Consider the following 17,144-nt stretch of genomic DNA (forward strand, 5'->3'; position numbering starts at 1 on the left):
ACCCTCACTGTTTACCTGGGGGCGGAGACGGCTCAAACCAGAGCAGTCTTTAAGTGTCCCATTTAACACCTTACAACAAAGAATATCCTGCCAGGAATCCAATTTGATAGACTAGCTGGCATTTCTGATGCAGATGAGGGGCTACAGAAATGAGACCCCAGAGTTCTAATGCCCATGTACCAGCTAGCAGGGGGGCATGTATCAAAATGTGTTCCCACATTAATGAGTGGCTAGAGGTAATTGAAGACCAATCACCTGTACTCATTGTTAAGGATAGGGTACAAAAGGTTTATAAACTGTTGCCCACCCTTTATCCTTTGTCTTCTGATATCATCTGAATTGTTACCTGATTGCGAGAGAATTGCTATGCAACATACTTCTCATTCCCCATCCCCAAAGTAAGTGTACTTCTTGTCTCTTACTGTATTATTTTGTGTGTTCACCTATCCAAAGGAATAAATATACTTTATTATATCTAAGCCTCGTTCAGTTCAAACCCAGTATTTGGTGTAACTTACAACCTGTGATAAGCTATCGTCACAGGTTTGTATATTAACTGGTGGCAGCGGCGGGATTGAACTGGACATGGATTACAGTATTCTGCGGGGTACTGTGATCCAGTGGGAACTTGATGGTAATTGCAAGTTCCTGGGTCTACAGATATTGAACACACGTTAGTGGAACAAGTAACGCAAGTTGTCACACCACCTCACTGCTGCGACCCATAACCATGAGTGAAGCGGAAAACGTCTACTACTTGAGGACTAGAACTCAGCTAAAAGACAAGTGCCATGAATTTGGACTGGAATATGAGGACCAGGAGGTCGCAGACATGATTGCCGCAATCACGGAATATGAAGCCGAGCGTGCAGAGTCTCAGGATACGGCTCAGCTTGCTCTTGTACAGCCGCCCGGAGATCAGGGACTGAACCCAGAATCCCAGGGAGGGGACAAGTGCACCCCCCGGGACAAATGCGAAAGGAGGGGCACTGATGGCTGCGGCCACCAGTCCGTTTACCCCTGAAATGTTGGCACTGATTACCAAGTGGGGAGACCGAGGGACAGTGGAGGAGCGGCTAAAGTTTCTCTCTATGGCAGTGAACAGACCCGCTTATTGCCCCCCGGTCCCACCCCGCAAAGATGAACTCCAACTGGACAAGCACAGTCTCACCAAGTACGTGGAAGGCACTGATCGGATCGACATGTTTTTAAGGAACTTTGAAACGCAGTGCTGGCGGTACAAGGTGCTTCCCCAGCATAGGGTTGCACGCTTGGACCCGCTACTCTCCGGCTTGGCTAAGCAGACATTGATGGCGCTTACAGAGGAGTATGCTGATGATTATGACCACCTGAAAGAACTATTGCTATTTCAGCACGGTTTTACCCCTGAAGCCTACCGGGGTAAATTCCGGCTGGAGGAGAGGCAGCCTCCGGAGACCTACGTCACCTATGTGACACGCATGGCTTTATACGGGCTACACTGGGTGGAGGGCTGTGAGGCCAAGACTTACGAACGCCTGCTAGACCTCATCTTTCAGGAGCAGTTCATGCAGCAGTGCCCGCCGGCGTTGAGGGCTTGGGTGTATGACAAAAAGCCCAAGACTTACACAGAGGCAGCGAGGCTTGCAGATGACTATGTGGTCAGCCGATCCCAGATGACCACCAAGGCACCCGCCAAAACGGTGGCAGCGCCGGCGCCGGTCAAGAAGTCTGTTATTACACCACAGTGGACCCAAAAGCCGCCTGCGGGCAGCAGTTCACAGAAGGAAGGAGAGCTCCGGCATGAGCGCCAGTGCTACAACTGTAACAGCACTGGTCACCTCAGACCAGATTGCCCGGAACCCCTACGTTCCAACGGACCCCATCGGGGGCAACGCACCCCAGCTGCGAAGCCGGTAGCCCGCGTGCGGGTGGCTTCCACCAAAGAACCAGGACCGGTCATGGAAACAACTCCCAGCAAGACGTCCCATGTCACCCCTATCCCGGTTTCATCGGTGCCTACAGCCAGGAGCGGAGGACATCTCAGCGCAGACCTGCAGCAGACGGACGGCCGGAGCAAACATCTCACCCCGGTCACAGTCGGTGACCGGCAAGCAGTTGGCTTGCTGGATTCAGGAGCTGCAGTGACCCTGGTCCGACCTGATATGGTTCAGCCAGATGAATTGCTCCCAGGCCCTGGGATGCAGATCACTGTGGCCGACGGAGAGCCACGTTTCTTGCAGGTGGCCCGAATCTTTTTGGATTGGGGGGTGGGCCAGGTTGTGCGGGAGGTGAGGGTTTTACCCGGTTTGCATGCTGAAATTCTTTTGGGCAACGACCTGGGTCCAATGACCTGCACCTACGACCGTGTACCCCAGCCCGCTGCAGTGGCGGCGGTTACCCGGAGCCAGACAGCGGCAATGCCGGCGGCGGCCGCTCCAGTCCCCCAGCCTTTGGGACCAACGTTAGCGGAGGGTGCAGAGGAGCCCGGGGAGGTAAGCCAGGATCAGTTGCAACCACAGGCTGACTTACTGTTCCCTCTCACCCTGTCCCCTTCCCCTGACAATGACATGACTGGGGGGTGGCCAGACTTAGGAGCCCAGTTTAGGGAGGCAGTGAAGGCAGACCCTACCCTGGCCGGCGTGAGACTTCGGGCGTCCGAATCTCAGGCAGGGGAGGGCACTGAGCGCTGCCTATGGCATAAGGGACTCCTATACAGAGAAGAAGGGAACCCGGGGATAGAGGAGGGATTGACCAGTAAGCGACAGCTAGTAGTGCCCCAGGGGTACCGGCAGCAATTGTTACGGGTAGCTCACTCTATTCCGTTAGCGGGACATCAGGGGGTCACCAGGACACGAGCCCTGTTATTACAGCGTTACTACTGGCCGGGGGCATCCCGGGATGCGAGCAACTTCTGCCGCTCCTGTGATGCCTGCCAGCGAGTGGGTAAGGTGGGTGACCATGTGAAGGCACCCCTGAGACCCCTACAGATAATAGGGGAACCTTCCAGAAGGTAGCGATGGACCTTATAGGACCCCTCATGATTCCTAGCAGGTCAGGGAAGTGCTACATCCTCACGGTGGTGGATTTTGCCACCCGGTACCCTGAGGCGGTAGCGCTTGGCACCATAAGTGCCAAGACAGTGGCAGCAGCTTTGCTGAACATTTTTTCTAGGGTAGGTTTCCCTAGTGAGATCCTAACCGATCAGGGGTCGCAGTTCATGAGTGAACTGTTACATTGTCTCTGGGATGCCTGCGGTGTACAGCACCGGCGCACTACCCCTTACCATCCCCAGACAAACGGATTATGTGAGAGGTTTAACGGTACCCTGAAGCAGATGCTTCGGACCTTTATAGAGGCGGAGGGGAAAGACTGGGAGATTCACCTGCAGCACTTGCTGTTTGCATACCGAGAGGTACCGTAAGAATCTACAGGCTTCTCCCCCTTCGAGCTACTATATGGCCGCAGGGTACGTGGACCTCTGGACCTCTTCCATGAGGGATGGGAAGGGGAGACTACTGCTACTGATGCTTCTGTGATCCAGTATGTAGTAGATCTCAGAGACCGGTTAGAGATGCTCATGAGTGTGGCCCAGGACCACCTCAGGGCCGCTCAGACCAAGCAAAAGCAATGGTATGACCGGCAGGCCCAAAGCAGAGAATTAATCCCAGGACAGCAGGTGCTTGTTCTCAAACCCACTCGGGAGAACAAGCTGATGGCTGCCTGGTCGGGACCGTACTCGGTTATCCGAAAGGTGAATGAGTGCAACTATGTTGTACAGGTAGCGCCGGAGAGGCACAAGACATACCACATTAACATGTTGAAGGAATACAGAGCACCGAGTATGGGAGCAGTGCTGGCCATTTGTAGCCCAGCTGGAGGATCCGGTGAGCAATGCTCTGCCTGATCTCCTAGGGGAGGCTAGGCAGGGAAACACTGTGAAGCAGGTGGAGATAGGGGCACAGTTGAGTGCTAGGCAGAAGGGAGAAGCCAGGGACATGCTAGCTCAGTTTAGCACCCTCTTCACTGACATGCCAGGGACCACACATCTCACCAAACACCCAGTGCACACAGGGGACCTGCAGCCTCTGCATAAGCACACTTATAGAGTGTCAGCAGAGGAAAAGACAAGTATGGAGAGAGAGATAGAGGAGATGCTGACCCTAGGGGTAATTACTCCGTCCCATAGCCCTTGGGCAAGTCCAGTAGTCCTAGTTCCTAAGAAGGACAAGACCACCCGGTTTTGTGTGGACTACCGGTTGCTCAATGCTGGGACGGTGTCAGATGCCTACCCCATGCCCCGCATGGATGAGTTACTAGATGAACTCGCGGGGGCAAAGTTTCTGACCACCATGGATTTGAGCAAAGGCTATTGGCAAATCCCACTGACCCTGGAGGCTAGGGAGAAGTCAGCATTCATCACTCCAAGTGGCCTCTATGAGTTTTTGGTGATGCCATTTGGGATGAAGAATGCCCCGGCTACCTTTCAACGCCTGGTCAATAGGTTACTGGAAGGGATGCAGAGCTATGCCAGGGATTACTTAGATGACATTGCTGTCTTTAGTAGTTCTTGGGAATCCCACATAGGACATGTAGCTGCGGTGCTGGATAGGATCAGGGAGGCTGTTCTTACCTTGAAACCTACTAAGTGTATGGTAGGGATGGCAGAAGTCCTGTACTTAGGGCACAGGGTGAGTGGAGGGCATCTCAAACCAGAGCCAGCCAAGGTAGAAGCCATAGTTGAGTGGCCTGTTCCAAAAACAAAGAAACAGGTCATGGCATTTTTGGGCACCGCAGGGTACTATAGGAAGTTTGTCCCACAGTACAGTGCCGTGGCCAAACCCCTGACTGATCTGACTAAGAAGCAACTGCCTGTGCTTATTACCTGGACACCTGACTGTGAAACTGCTTTCCAGGCACTGAAAACTGCACTTGCTGGAGCCCCCATACTGGCTGCCCCAGACTATACCAAGCATTTTCTCATTCAGACTGATGCTTCAGACTTTGGTATTGGAGCTGTACTGTGCCAGGTGGGGGACGATGGCAAAGAGCACCCTTTGGTGTATCTCAATTGCAAACTGCTCCCCAGGGAGGTGGCATATGCCACCATTGAGAAAGAGTGCTTGGCCATTGTGTGGGCACTCAAAAAGCTCCAGCCCTATGTATATGGGAGGGCTTTCACGGTCATCACAGACCACAATCCCCTGAGTTGGCTACAGAGGGTATCAGGGGGAATGCCAAGTTGCTGAGATGGAGCTTGGCTTTGCAAGAATTTGAAGTTACCATTCAACACAAAAACAGCAATGCTGATGGACTTTCACGCCAGGACTATCCCTCTGAGACTGAATTCATTAATGGTGCCAGCAGTGCCCCACTCCCCATTAGGGCCAGTGGGCCACAGGTCACCCATTAAGAAGGGGAGGTGTAGAGGGAGAGAGGGGGTGGCCCGGTATTAAAGGGGTTGCACCCCATTTGGCCATCCCCTGACCTCACCAGGGAGACAAGGGGTTAACTGGGCTGAGGTCCAGAAATGTGATTTAACCCTTGTTATGACATGAAAATGTGTATTCCCCTGTTCCCATGTTTCATTGTAATATCTGGTTTAATCAGTGTCTGCATCACACAAACACTAGAATCCATCCGGGAGTACAAGGGTTAATAGTTCTTTAATGATTATAGCCCTTTGTGTAATTTTCCCGCCTTTTCAGGCACCATTTTGCAGGGTCCCATAGGCCGCCATTGGGGCTCCATGTGTGTCAATGGCGAATCTTGCTGTTTGGGTCCTGTTTCTGTGAAGACCAGCAGATGGCGTCCGAGAGGAGGAGCGGCGGTTTCCCATTGTAAGTCAATGGGCCCAGTGACTTCAATGGAGAATCCTCAAAGGAGCTTTCCAGGAACGAGTTGGCTGCCGTCCAACCGCAAAACCGCAAAGCGGATACATTTTCAATAAGAGAGCTTTGATCACTTAGCAGTCAAGTTCAACGACAAGTGGCGTGGGAATAAACAGTTCTAGAGCACCTAGAAATAAAATTCTTTTTGCCCCTAGTTCCTAGACCTCCCCCCGACTCGACCACAACCGGGTCCCCGAATCCTGGACCCCCGATAAGGGTCGAACCGAGAAGAGCGGGTCGCGCCATAGGTTCCAATGGCGACGGCAGAAACAGCTCAAGAAAACGGCTAAGTGTGAAGAGCTGAAATTTAGGAATCCATAGCTCCGGTTCCGGAGGGTCCAGAGGATCAGGGTTTGGGGTACCTGTAGTCACTGCTCCGGCATCGCTGCAGAACCATCCTTGACCCTCTTGGACCAACCCGACGGAGTATGGAACCCCTTGAAAGTTCGGGACTTTTCCCATAGACTCTAATGGCGGCCAATCTCCATTGACCGGCTATGGCGGAAAACCCCCATTGACTTCAACGGCGGCGCAGCCCCGTTGTAAGTCTATGGCGGCGGATTCCCATAGCCGCCAACGGCAGCGGTTTGCCATTGAAAGTCTATGGCGGCGAAGCCGTTGTTTTCAATGGGGATTTAGTGAAAAACCGTGATTTAATTTACAACGGAGATTTTTGTATTAAAATGAGAAACGTTTTTAAGTGTATTTGTGTAACTCCGGTTCCGAAGGTCGTAGCAAGTCTCAAATTGGACCCTAGGGTGTCCCAGTTCCGGCATTGAGAACTGGGAAGTTTGGACCCGCTGGACCCAATGGAACCGGATATTTTAATATGTTTGTGTTTTATCTTTAATGCTGTGTTCTAAGGTATGGATAAAACCCAGAGGAAATTCCTTTGCATACCAGGGTAGCATATGGCCAGAAAGGCGACCCAATGTCTAGGACTTAAGTATTGTTCAAAGGATTTTGTCACCCTCACTGTTTACCTGGGGGCGGAGACGGCTCAAACCAAAGCAGTCTTTAAGTGTCCCATTTAACACCTTACAACAAAGAATATCCTGCCAGGAATCCAATTTGATAGACTAGCTGGCATTTCTGATGCAGATGAGGGGCTACAGAAATGAGACCCCAGAGTTCTAATGCGCATGTACCAGGGGGGCATGTATCAAAATGTGTTCCCACGTTAATGAGTGGCTAGAGGTAATTGAAGACCAATCACCTGTACTCAATGTTAAGGATAGGGTACAAAAGGTTTATAAACTGTTGCCCACCCTTTATCCTTTGTCTTCTGATATCATCTGAATTGTTACCTGATTGCGAGAGAATTGCTATGCAACATACTTCTCATTCCCCATCCCCAAAGTAAGTGTACTTCTTGTCTGTTACAGTATTATTTTGTGTGTTCACCTATCCAAAGGAATAAATATACTTTATTATATCTAAGCCTCGTTCAGTTCAAACCCAGTATTTGGTGTAACTTACAACCTGTGATAAGCTATCGTCACAGTCACCTCTTGTCATTCTGAGAGACTTCAATTGTTGGTTTGAACTAGTAATTGTTTGCATCCTCCACCCTGACCCAATTATTTAAGGTAAGCGCTCAGTTTTCTTTTTCATGCTTTGAGCCCTGTGACTAGGCCAGTTTTTCCCTTGTAGGCCCCAGCTAGTCCCAGACTCACGATAGTGCCAGCGCATGTATAAGGAAAGCCCTTTCAGCTAAGGACTCCTCCTTTAGTGTGCTGTTAGTGCTGCTACATCAGTGACAGAGTCACGCAGTGATCTGCAGTCTGGGAACAGACCAAGGGTCACTATAGACACTCATATGGACACTCCAGCTGGAGCTCCCTCAGACACGGATGCTTTAGTGGAAGGATTGGATAAATTACGACGTGGGCTCACACTGTGGTCTGATGGATCCACGCTACAGTTTGGCCTGGTCTGGCCTAAGACCAGGAAGGTACCCAACGTGCACCACCAGCCATACACAGGGGTAACGCTACTCCTCACATACTTTGAAGTGGGCCTGTCTTGTGGACACCGGGTGGTTATGTGCCCAGGGCACCCTCATAACTTTGGGGCACCTCACTGGGTGTGGACAAGGTGGTGGTCATACAGTGGGGGTACTGTGTGGGTACGGCCTTGTGTGGCCTTGCATATATTGTGTTGTCAGTTTATATGCCAGTAAATTTAAGTTAGAAACTGTACATAATACCACACTCCTCCCTTTAGAAGTTTGCTGCAGGTAAAAAGATAGGCCTTACATATAGAAAAACAAAAAGAGTAAATATAAGTTAGGCATACAGTGTGTGTATCCTTATTCCTTACTGCTTGGTTCCTGTGAAGGGTTGTCCTACTGCGTTAGAATCTCTCTCAGGTGGAGGCGCTGTATACCAAAGAACATTACCATCCCAGGCTGCCAGCGACGGAGGATCAGGCCTCCTGTAAGCCACGCATTTCCGGCAGCACAGGTAGTTTCCTTTATAAATGGGAAAGGGGGCTACGCAAACAATTGTACACACCAACCTGTTTTAAAAGCATGAGGCCTTAATTTGTAAAATACATTTTGCTTTCCAATCCAAAAGACATAAGGACTTATTCTGTTACCGCCATAGCAACCGGTCTGGCCATTTTCGGTTGAAATTCCGCATTGAAATCAATGTGGATTTTTTTCTGAAAACATCCTGATTGGCTGCTTTGGTGACTCTAGAATAAGCTCCATAGAGTGGACAGACCTTAGGTCAGGCCATTGTAGGGACAGGTCATGGTATGTTTAGTGCCTCACATTACACTTTGTAGTTTATTCCTTAAAATGTAATAGCCGAACGGGGCATGAAATCTCCCATTGACTTCGACAGGAGTTTCTGTGCAACAGTGCCTTGATCAGCACTATTACAGTACATTTTATTTGCAGTTTAATTAGTTACTCCCTTTGCGTAAAACATCTGTCCTGCTACAGCTACAACATGTGCCATTGTTAAGGATGTTAACAAATAACAAAATATAATTCAACATGAGTTTTTTAAGAGTGTGCTTTTTTGGGGGACATCTTAGTGGGAGTTACAGGATAAGAACATTCTTCAGAGACAAAATGATAGTGTAGAAAGTAGTTCTGCGAGAGGATGAGGTGGGGTAGCAAAGTAAATGTTCTTGGTCCAAAGATAGCGAGGCATTTTGTGACAGAATTCTTACAATGACAACAATCATATTACATATCATACAAAATTTTGAATTTTATAACATTTTATCACCTTTTATCAGCGACATATCCTATACTCATCACTCCCCGATCCTCTAACCTGTTGGGGCCTCACCCCTAGCCAACATCCCAGGTATCCCAGACTCTATCAAACTTCCTTGTGGTGTGATTAAAATATGAGGCGTCTTTCCATCATCGTTAATCCTTCTAATAACCACTCTTCTGGAGGGGGGCAATATCTTTTTCCATGCTGCAGCTACTGTATCGCGCACCTAGCCGCTGTTAAGATAATTTAGCTGAGTAATGATTTACATCTTCTATAGGTTTAGCCAAAATAATTAAAATTGGGTCTGATGGAACCTTGATTCCCGTCACATCTTCAATTAATTTCAAAACTGTCCTCCAGTATGTCTGCATGACTGGGCAAAAGAATCATATATGTGCTAAGTCCCCTATCGCTCCGCATCTCCTCCAACATCTATCGGTTGCTCCGGAAACATTTGCTTTAACCTTTTGTGGGTGTAATACCAGCGTAACAGAAATTTGTAAATATTCTCCTTTGTAACTGTACATATAGACGTTTTGTCCACATTATCCATCTATTATCTTCCCAGTCCTCCCTCGTTATTTCCGTCTCGAGATCTAGAGCCCACTGGTCCATATATTTATGGGCCGGGGTATCCTTTTGGGGGGTTAAACCTAGGTACAGGGATGAGATCAGCACCTTTTTGATATTTTTTTATTTTGCATAAATCTTCAAATTGTGTATATTTAGGGAATTCCTCATAAAAACCCTGGTGCACAAAATGTTGGAGCTGCATATATTTAAACACCTCCATCCGATGTAAACCGTATTTTCTCATTAGTTCCTCAAACGACATCAACTTATCTTTTTCTAATAAATCTCCCATCTCTAGAATTCCACTCTGTCTCCAGGTTTCAAAGTCCCGACCCTGAAACCCCAGCAAAAACCCTGGATAACCGAACAGGGGCGTATTGGGAATGCCAATAAACCATTTGTTTCAAATGAGAGGCTATATAATATTTTAGAATATTTTGAACCGCAAGACCCCTTCCCTCTTTAGACTCCAGCATAATTGACCTAGCTTTTCTCGGTTGTTTATGTCTCCAAATACATTGCGTAATACGGTTTTGGATTTCTTTTATATTTGTATGTGGGACAGATATTGGTAATGTTTGGAAATAATATAGAAGTCTGGGGAGAATCTTTATCTTAACCGCAGTTATACGCCCTATCCAGGAAATATAGTGAGAATTCCAAACTTGTAGATCTTTTCTAATCTTTGAAAAAAGGTCGGGATAGTTATATTTATATAATGAGTTGTAGTCCCTACTAAGGTATATCCCCAAATAATTCAGATGGTTCTTTTTCTACCTACAGATGCAGCCACGAGTATTAGATCACTTGCCTTGGAAAATCTCCCAATAAACGGCAACATTTCTGTGAAATTTCTGCAGCCAGACTAATGGCCTATCGGATTAACACAGCGGGGGGTCCATGCAGTCCCATTCAAACTGAATGGGACTGCAGGGACCCCTACGGTGTTAATCCGATGGACCATTAGTCTGGCAGCAGCAGAATCTCACAGAAATGTTGAGGCATTTACTGTGGGATGCCATAGTTTTTACCCAGGCAAGTGATCGGATACTGGTGGCTACATCTGTATAGTCAGAATATCGTTTAAGAATGTTGACCTCCCTTTCCATTAACGTTAAATTTAGCGTTTCTGATTTTCCCACATTACCTTTATACCCAGACAATTCCTCAAACCTCCTGAGAGCGGATTGTAAATTCTGGAGAGATGTCAATGGGTTTGGCTATAGTAAGGATAATATCATCCGCAAAAAGTGATAATTTGTAACACTCCTTTTTTATATTAATTCCTTGTAGATTTGGTGGAGCTGATTGTTGCAGCAAGGGGTTCAATTGTCGGGGCAAAAAGAAGAGGAGAGAGGGGTCAACCCTATCTAGTCCCGTTCTTAATTGTTATCATATTCCTCTCCCCCCTGGGATCTTCAAAGTGGCTGTCGGCATGTGGTAGAAGGCCCTTAAAACCCTTAAAATCCAAATGCCTCCAACATCCTATCTATAAAATCCCATCTTATCCTATCAAACGCCTTCTCCGCATCCGGGCTCAACAACATTGCTTTCGTCTTAGATTTATGTATCGGATCTATCACATTAATAATTTTCCTTGTGTTATCCGACGCCTGACGGTCAGTCACAAAATCTACCTGGTCATAATGGATTAATCTAGGGAGTAGTGGGTTCAACCTGTTGTCCAAAATGTTACTATACATTTTCACATCTGTATTGAGCAGTGAGATTGGTCTGTAGCTACCACAACATAAAGGGTCCTTACCCCCTTTAGGGATCACCACTATATTGACTTTCATCATCTGTGAGGGGATTTGTTTTTTCGCTAAGAAAATCATTGAATAAATCTAGTAAACATGGTCCTAGGATTCCTATAAAACGTTTGTAATACAGATTTGAGAAACCATCTGGACCCGGAGCCTTTGATGGCTTCAATGAGCTAACCACCCTTACTAACTCTAACCGGGTTATTATTGCATTTAAAACTTTGTGGTAGTTTTGGGAGGTTATAATCTCTAAGGTAGGCCTCAATCTGGGTCAGGTCCAGGACTTTAGCATTCAGAGTTGAATTGTCAAGATCATTGAGATCCGTATACAATTTTGCAATTCCACTGCTATCTTTGAGGGGTTATAAGTCGCATCCCCCTTTTAACCTAATAGCAGGGACTAATGCTCTCAACCTGATCCCTCTAAGTTTATTAGCCAATAAATGTCCGACTTACCTCCCTTATCATAATACGTTTGTTTGGTCCACTTAAGAGCTTTCTCTACATCCTCTAATTGCACCCTCTAAAGATCCTCCCTTGCCTGGGTCAGGATTTTATACATTTTCCTAGATGGATTTTTTGTTTTTCTATGTTTGTTCTCTTTCTGTGTGATGCTTTTGAGATGAGCTGTCCTCTGATCGTGGCCTTATGTGCCTCCCATAGTGTTGATGTTTATTCTACAAAGCCATTGTTGATATGGAAATAATTTTTGAGGGAGTCTCCAATTTGTGAGCTAATCTCTGGGAAATTCAGTAATTTCGTTCATCCTCCCAGAAAAAGGGGATTTGTTACGATTGTGCTCGCCACAAACCGGGACCGGACCACTGGGCTGAGGTGGGGTTATATAATCACCGACCTTAGTCCGCGCAGACTGATCCGGAGTGCGCAGTTCGTAGTCGTACATAGCAGGGTCAGGATTGGAGAAGGCAGGATCGTCGTTATTCAAGCAGGAGTTCGGCAACAGGTAGTCAGGAGTTCCCCGCTTCAGCTTAGGAGCGTGAGCGGCCTCTGCGCGAGGAGCGGCCTCGGCCCATGATGCCGGTCTCAGCAGGGGGAGACAGCGGGCTGGCCGAAGTACACCACGGGGCAGCGTCAGGAAAACCAACGCTTCAGCACAGAAGTTCTAAGCAGGCCTCTGCATGGAGATTAGCAGCAGGCCTCAGAAAAAGAAGGGTAACCACTGCTAGGGGAGAATGCAGCAGGTACCAGTGCTGGCTAAACAACGTTTCAGCACAGGAGTCAGGAACAGGCCTCTGCCTGAAACTAGCAGCAGGCCTCCGGAAACAATGCTTCAGCACAGGAGTTAGGAACGGGTCTCTGCATGGAACTATCAGCAGGCCTCAGGAACTTAGGAACTAGGGATAAGAACTAGAGAGGTTAGTACACCAGGATACAAATCAGGGCGGCTTGTGGCAGAGACAGTAACGTCCAGGGAAGGAACTATGCTCGGCAGGGAAGCATTGTGGGAAGGCAGTATTTAAAGGCCAGTGAACCAATAGTAGAAGGGGCGTGTGACAGTATTGCTTTAATGAGTGAATCTAGGCTGCAGTAAATATCAGGGGAAGTGTTCCAGGACTGCACAGGTCTGCAAGGCAAGGCAAACAGTAAACTAAGGTGCGGATCCGTTACAGGATTGAACACAATCGCCACCAGGAGGTGGTCTGAACACGTGATAGGCCCCATATCTGAGTGGATCAATACCTCCAGGATACCCGAGGAGACAAATATATGGTCAATTCTGGAGTACGAATCATGTGGGGGTGAATAAAAGGAGTAATCCCTCCGTCCTTTATGTGAACTATGCCAAGCATCCCATAAACCATATTCTTTTAGTAGCAGTCTAAATTTCTTGGCTACACTATATGTCATTGCAGAGGGTGCTTGATCTGGGTGGGAGGACTTATCCACATCCGGGTCTGGTACCATATTAAAATCACCACACAATATCAGCAGTTGCTTTTGGCTAGCTTCCATGGATTCCAGTGTTTCCCTTAATAAATCAATTTGTCCCTCGTTGGGTGAGTTTATATTAACTAACGTGATATGTTGGCCTGAGAGAAGCCCGTGAACCACCAGTGACCTTAACCTTAATCTCACTTAAGCTACAATACCTGAAATGGAATGTCCCATTTAATCAGTATCGCAACCCCTCTTTTTTTGCTAGTAAAGGAAGAGTATAATGCTATAGGTTATGTCCCGCTGAAAGTGTTTGTGGCTCCTGAGTATCACAATGCATCTCTTTCAACAAAACAAAATCTGCTTTCAAGATTCTGAATTCTTTTACGGCCAGTCTACGTTTACCATTGCTGTTAAGACCTTTAACATTAAGGAATACTAACTTCAATGATACTTAACTAGTCATTTCCAATATCATATCTCTCTCTCTCATGGTTGTAGGAAACAATTGGGGATAAAAAATAAAGGGAAGGGATTTCCCCCCTCCGGGGACTTGGGGAACAAACTAAAATTTAACTATAAATTAAAATGAGTGTAACCAGGCTCTAATCCAAGAATTGCGGCCAGAACCTATGGGGCCTGGCCTGGCGGGCATATGGCCCTACTGGGGCAACCTGACACCGGGCATGCAGGGCTCCCACAACCTGCACACCCCTCCTCTCTACTCACCCTCCCCCGATGCACCTTCACTGCAGCCCGCTTAGAATATAAAATGACCTATAAGGCATATTAATCCCTGACAACCGTGGAACAGCTAAAGATATAAAACTTTTTTCATGTTAATGTGCACTTATAGGGATAGGCTTCCCGGTTAGGAATACAAATACAAAAACACAGTTTCCTATTTTATCTCAGTGTCTAAGTGTTCAATGTCTATTAACATTACATTTTTGATTGCTCTTGGCTTCTCCATAAGGTTTGGTGTCCCCTGTGTCTAAAAACCAAAGGCCCCCAGCCTTTTCAAGTCTTTGGGCCAAGCCCCCTCATCCATCGCTGGAGCGTTCGATCTGTGTGTTCACTGGTTTCATCCACCGAACAGTTGTAGTAGACCGGCACCCAGGGGGCAGGCAAAAGACTCCAAATATATATAAAACAGACCCTATAATATATTGGAAAAATATAGAGGGAGACAGGGAGAAAAGTGGAGAGAAAAGAGAAAACAAATATAGCTACACATCCAGGGTATCTTTCCCTGGGTTGCCGTTGGCTGGCGGATCGTCAGTCAAGGAGATGGCTGCGAACCCAACGAGAGTCCCACAACATCACTGTCGGTCTTAAATCTTTTAACTTCAGGCAACCGCACCCTCAGCTGATCGGTCATATCCATGTTGCCTTCTCGAGGTCTTTAGTGCTGGCCCGATCCATTCCTGGGGGTCAGACCCAGCACCGACAGAAAAGATGCTGATTCCTTGGGGTAGCGGATCAAGATCTGTCTGCCTTCATGGTTTATCACCAGGCGGAACGGAAAGGCCCACTGGTAGCGAATACCATTTTCCTGGAGTACCGCCGTTACAGGTCACAGCCCTCGCCTCCTCAGTTGTTACCCTGGACAGATTCTGGAAAATCTGGATGGAGTTGTTTTAAAATTCAATGGATCCTCTGTTTCTGCAGCCTTTTATAATCCTTTCCTTGGTTGCATATTGGTGGAGTCTCAGAACGACATCTCTGCTTCTTTTAGGGTAACCAAATCTTGGACCTAAGGCTCTATGGTCTCTATCAATCAAAAGATTGCCATCTTGTAGCTGGGAGTCAATTGACATAAACATTCTCTTAAGATATGGCTGGAGGGCTTCTGCAGACACCGACACAGGGACATGACAGATTCATAGATTCTGCCTCCGCTCCCTGTTCTCCAGGTCATCTATGCCATCCCTCATAGCTCTTATCTCGTCATTGAGACGCAGGACCTCATCGTCAGTATTTACCTGATTTTGTAGGGAAATGTCCATCTTATTTTAACACTCCTTAGTTCTTTTAGCCAGTAAGGAAACTTCTGTTTTAAATTCCCTTACCGCTCTATCCAGAGCTAACTGATAGCCTGCTTGCTTTAATCTGAGCATATTCTGGAGGTCCTGCTTTGTGATTACTGTGTCACCCTCAGCCATATCCAGCTCACTCTTGAAAGCAGATCTCCCCCTTGCCCCCCCCTCGGCTGTGGCCCTCTCTGCAGTGTTTCTAAGGGTTGCTTTTCTATCAAGGAAATCCCCCTCAGGTCCCGCAGCTTGCCTCTCTCCTTCTTTATTTGGCCATCTTTGTTTTTTTTCTTTTCAGCCTGGCTGCCCACGACTGAGATCGGGGGTCCCTGGCTTCGGGGTTCTCTTGTTAGCCATCCCCACTGGTTCCCCTGGCCTATGGAGTGTCCCGCGGACTGATCAATGTGGCGATCGGGGGTTATAGTTAAATATGTTTGAGGAGTACACAGAGCTTCCTTATCTTGTGTGCATCCACGTGACGTCATGCGCACGACCCCCAGAAATGTTTTTAATATAATAAAAAAAGTTTTTTTTTTTTAAAAGGCTTTAAAGTTACTGTTGCAGTATTGTATTCATTTTTTAATGCTTATGCTCATTTATGTTTTGGGTAGTGCGAAGACAACACCGAGCTCATTCAGGAAACTGTCAATAATGCCAGGTAATATACTGTTCTTTAATTCATGCATGCCACATATTTTCTTCTCTAAAAAATTATCTCTTAATTGCCATATGTACCATTTGCACATGTAACAGAAACAGCAAAAAGATGTTAGATGGGGAATGAAGAATATTTAGTTATAGAATTGTACGACTGTAGTACTGTACCGTATTGAAAAAAAATGCAAAAATGCATAATATAGTCATTGTTTAATGCTTATGTTAATGTATGTTTTGCCGGTTTAGCAGCGGGACAAAGCCAACACCGTGTTCGTGCAGGAAAGACATCTAGCGACCCTGTCAGGTAATGTACAGTACTGTAAGTAATGCATCTACTGTACACTAGTTTTATTTTCAACCAGTTCCCATAGAGACACGCATGCACAGCAAACTCCTGTATGGTATATGCGATTATTAATATTGAATATTCTCTCTTTAGAGGCCAAGACGTCCAAGAGCTAGCCAGGTTGGGAAAAAAAATGTAAATTTGGAAGAAGAGCCATTGTATTATTACATTATTCATTTACACTTTGTTAGTGTCCACATTATCCATCTATTATCTTCCCAGTCCTCCCTTGTTATTTCCGTCTCGAGATCTAGAGCCCACTGGTCCATATATTTATGGGCCGGGGTATCCTTTTGGGGGATTAAACCTTGGTACAGGGATGAGATCAGCACCTTTTTGATATTTTTTTATTTTGCATAAATCTTCAAATTGTGTATATTTAGGGAATTCCTCATAAAAACCCTGGTGCACAAAATGTTGGAGCTGCATATATTTAAACACCTCCATCCGATGTAAACCGTATTTTCTCATTAGTTCCTCAAACGACATCAACGTATCTTTTTCTAATAAATCTCCCATCTCTAGAATTCCACTCTGTCTCCAGGTTTCAAAGTCCCGACCCTGAAACCCCAGCAAAAACCCTGGATAACCGAACAGGGGCGTATTGGGAATGCCAATAAACCATTTGTTTCAAATGAGAGGCTATATAATATTTTAGAATATTTTGAACCGCAAGACCCCTTTCCTCTTTAGACTCCAGCATAATTGACCTAGCTTTTCTCGGTTGTTTATGTTTCCAAATAAATTGCGTAATACGGTTTTGG

General features: G+C 46.8%; 1 long non-coding RNA gene across 2 annotated transcripts in view; it reads left to right on the forward strand.

The window, feature by feature from the left end:
- The window catches only part of LOC142491997 (uncharacterized), a 44,314-nt gene extending 27,778 nt beyond the window's left edge, over window positions 1–16,536 (forward strand). Inside the window, exons 1-4 of one of the 2 annotated variants that reach the window (XR_012800646.1) lie at window positions 8,217–8,335; window positions 15,989–16,035; window positions 16,281–16,338; window positions 16,474–16,536. This is a non-coding gene — a long non-coding RNA (uncharacterized LOC142491997). Of the gene's footprint in view, window positions 1–8,216; window positions 8,336–15,988; window positions 16,036–16,280; window positions 16,339–16,473 lie in introns of those variants that run through there. The other variant, XR_012800647.1, reaches the window with a different exon arrangement.
- The last annotated feature ends 608 nt before the right edge of the window (window positions 16,537–17,144 follow it).

This window comes from Ascaphus truei, chromosome 4, assembly GCF_040206685.1.
Source record: "Ascaphus truei isolate aAscTru1 chromosome 4, aAscTru1.hap1, whole genome shotgun sequence".
NCBI classification, from domain to species: domain Eukaryota; kingdom Metazoa; phylum Chordata; class Amphibia; order Anura; family Ascaphidae; genus Ascaphus; species Ascaphus truei.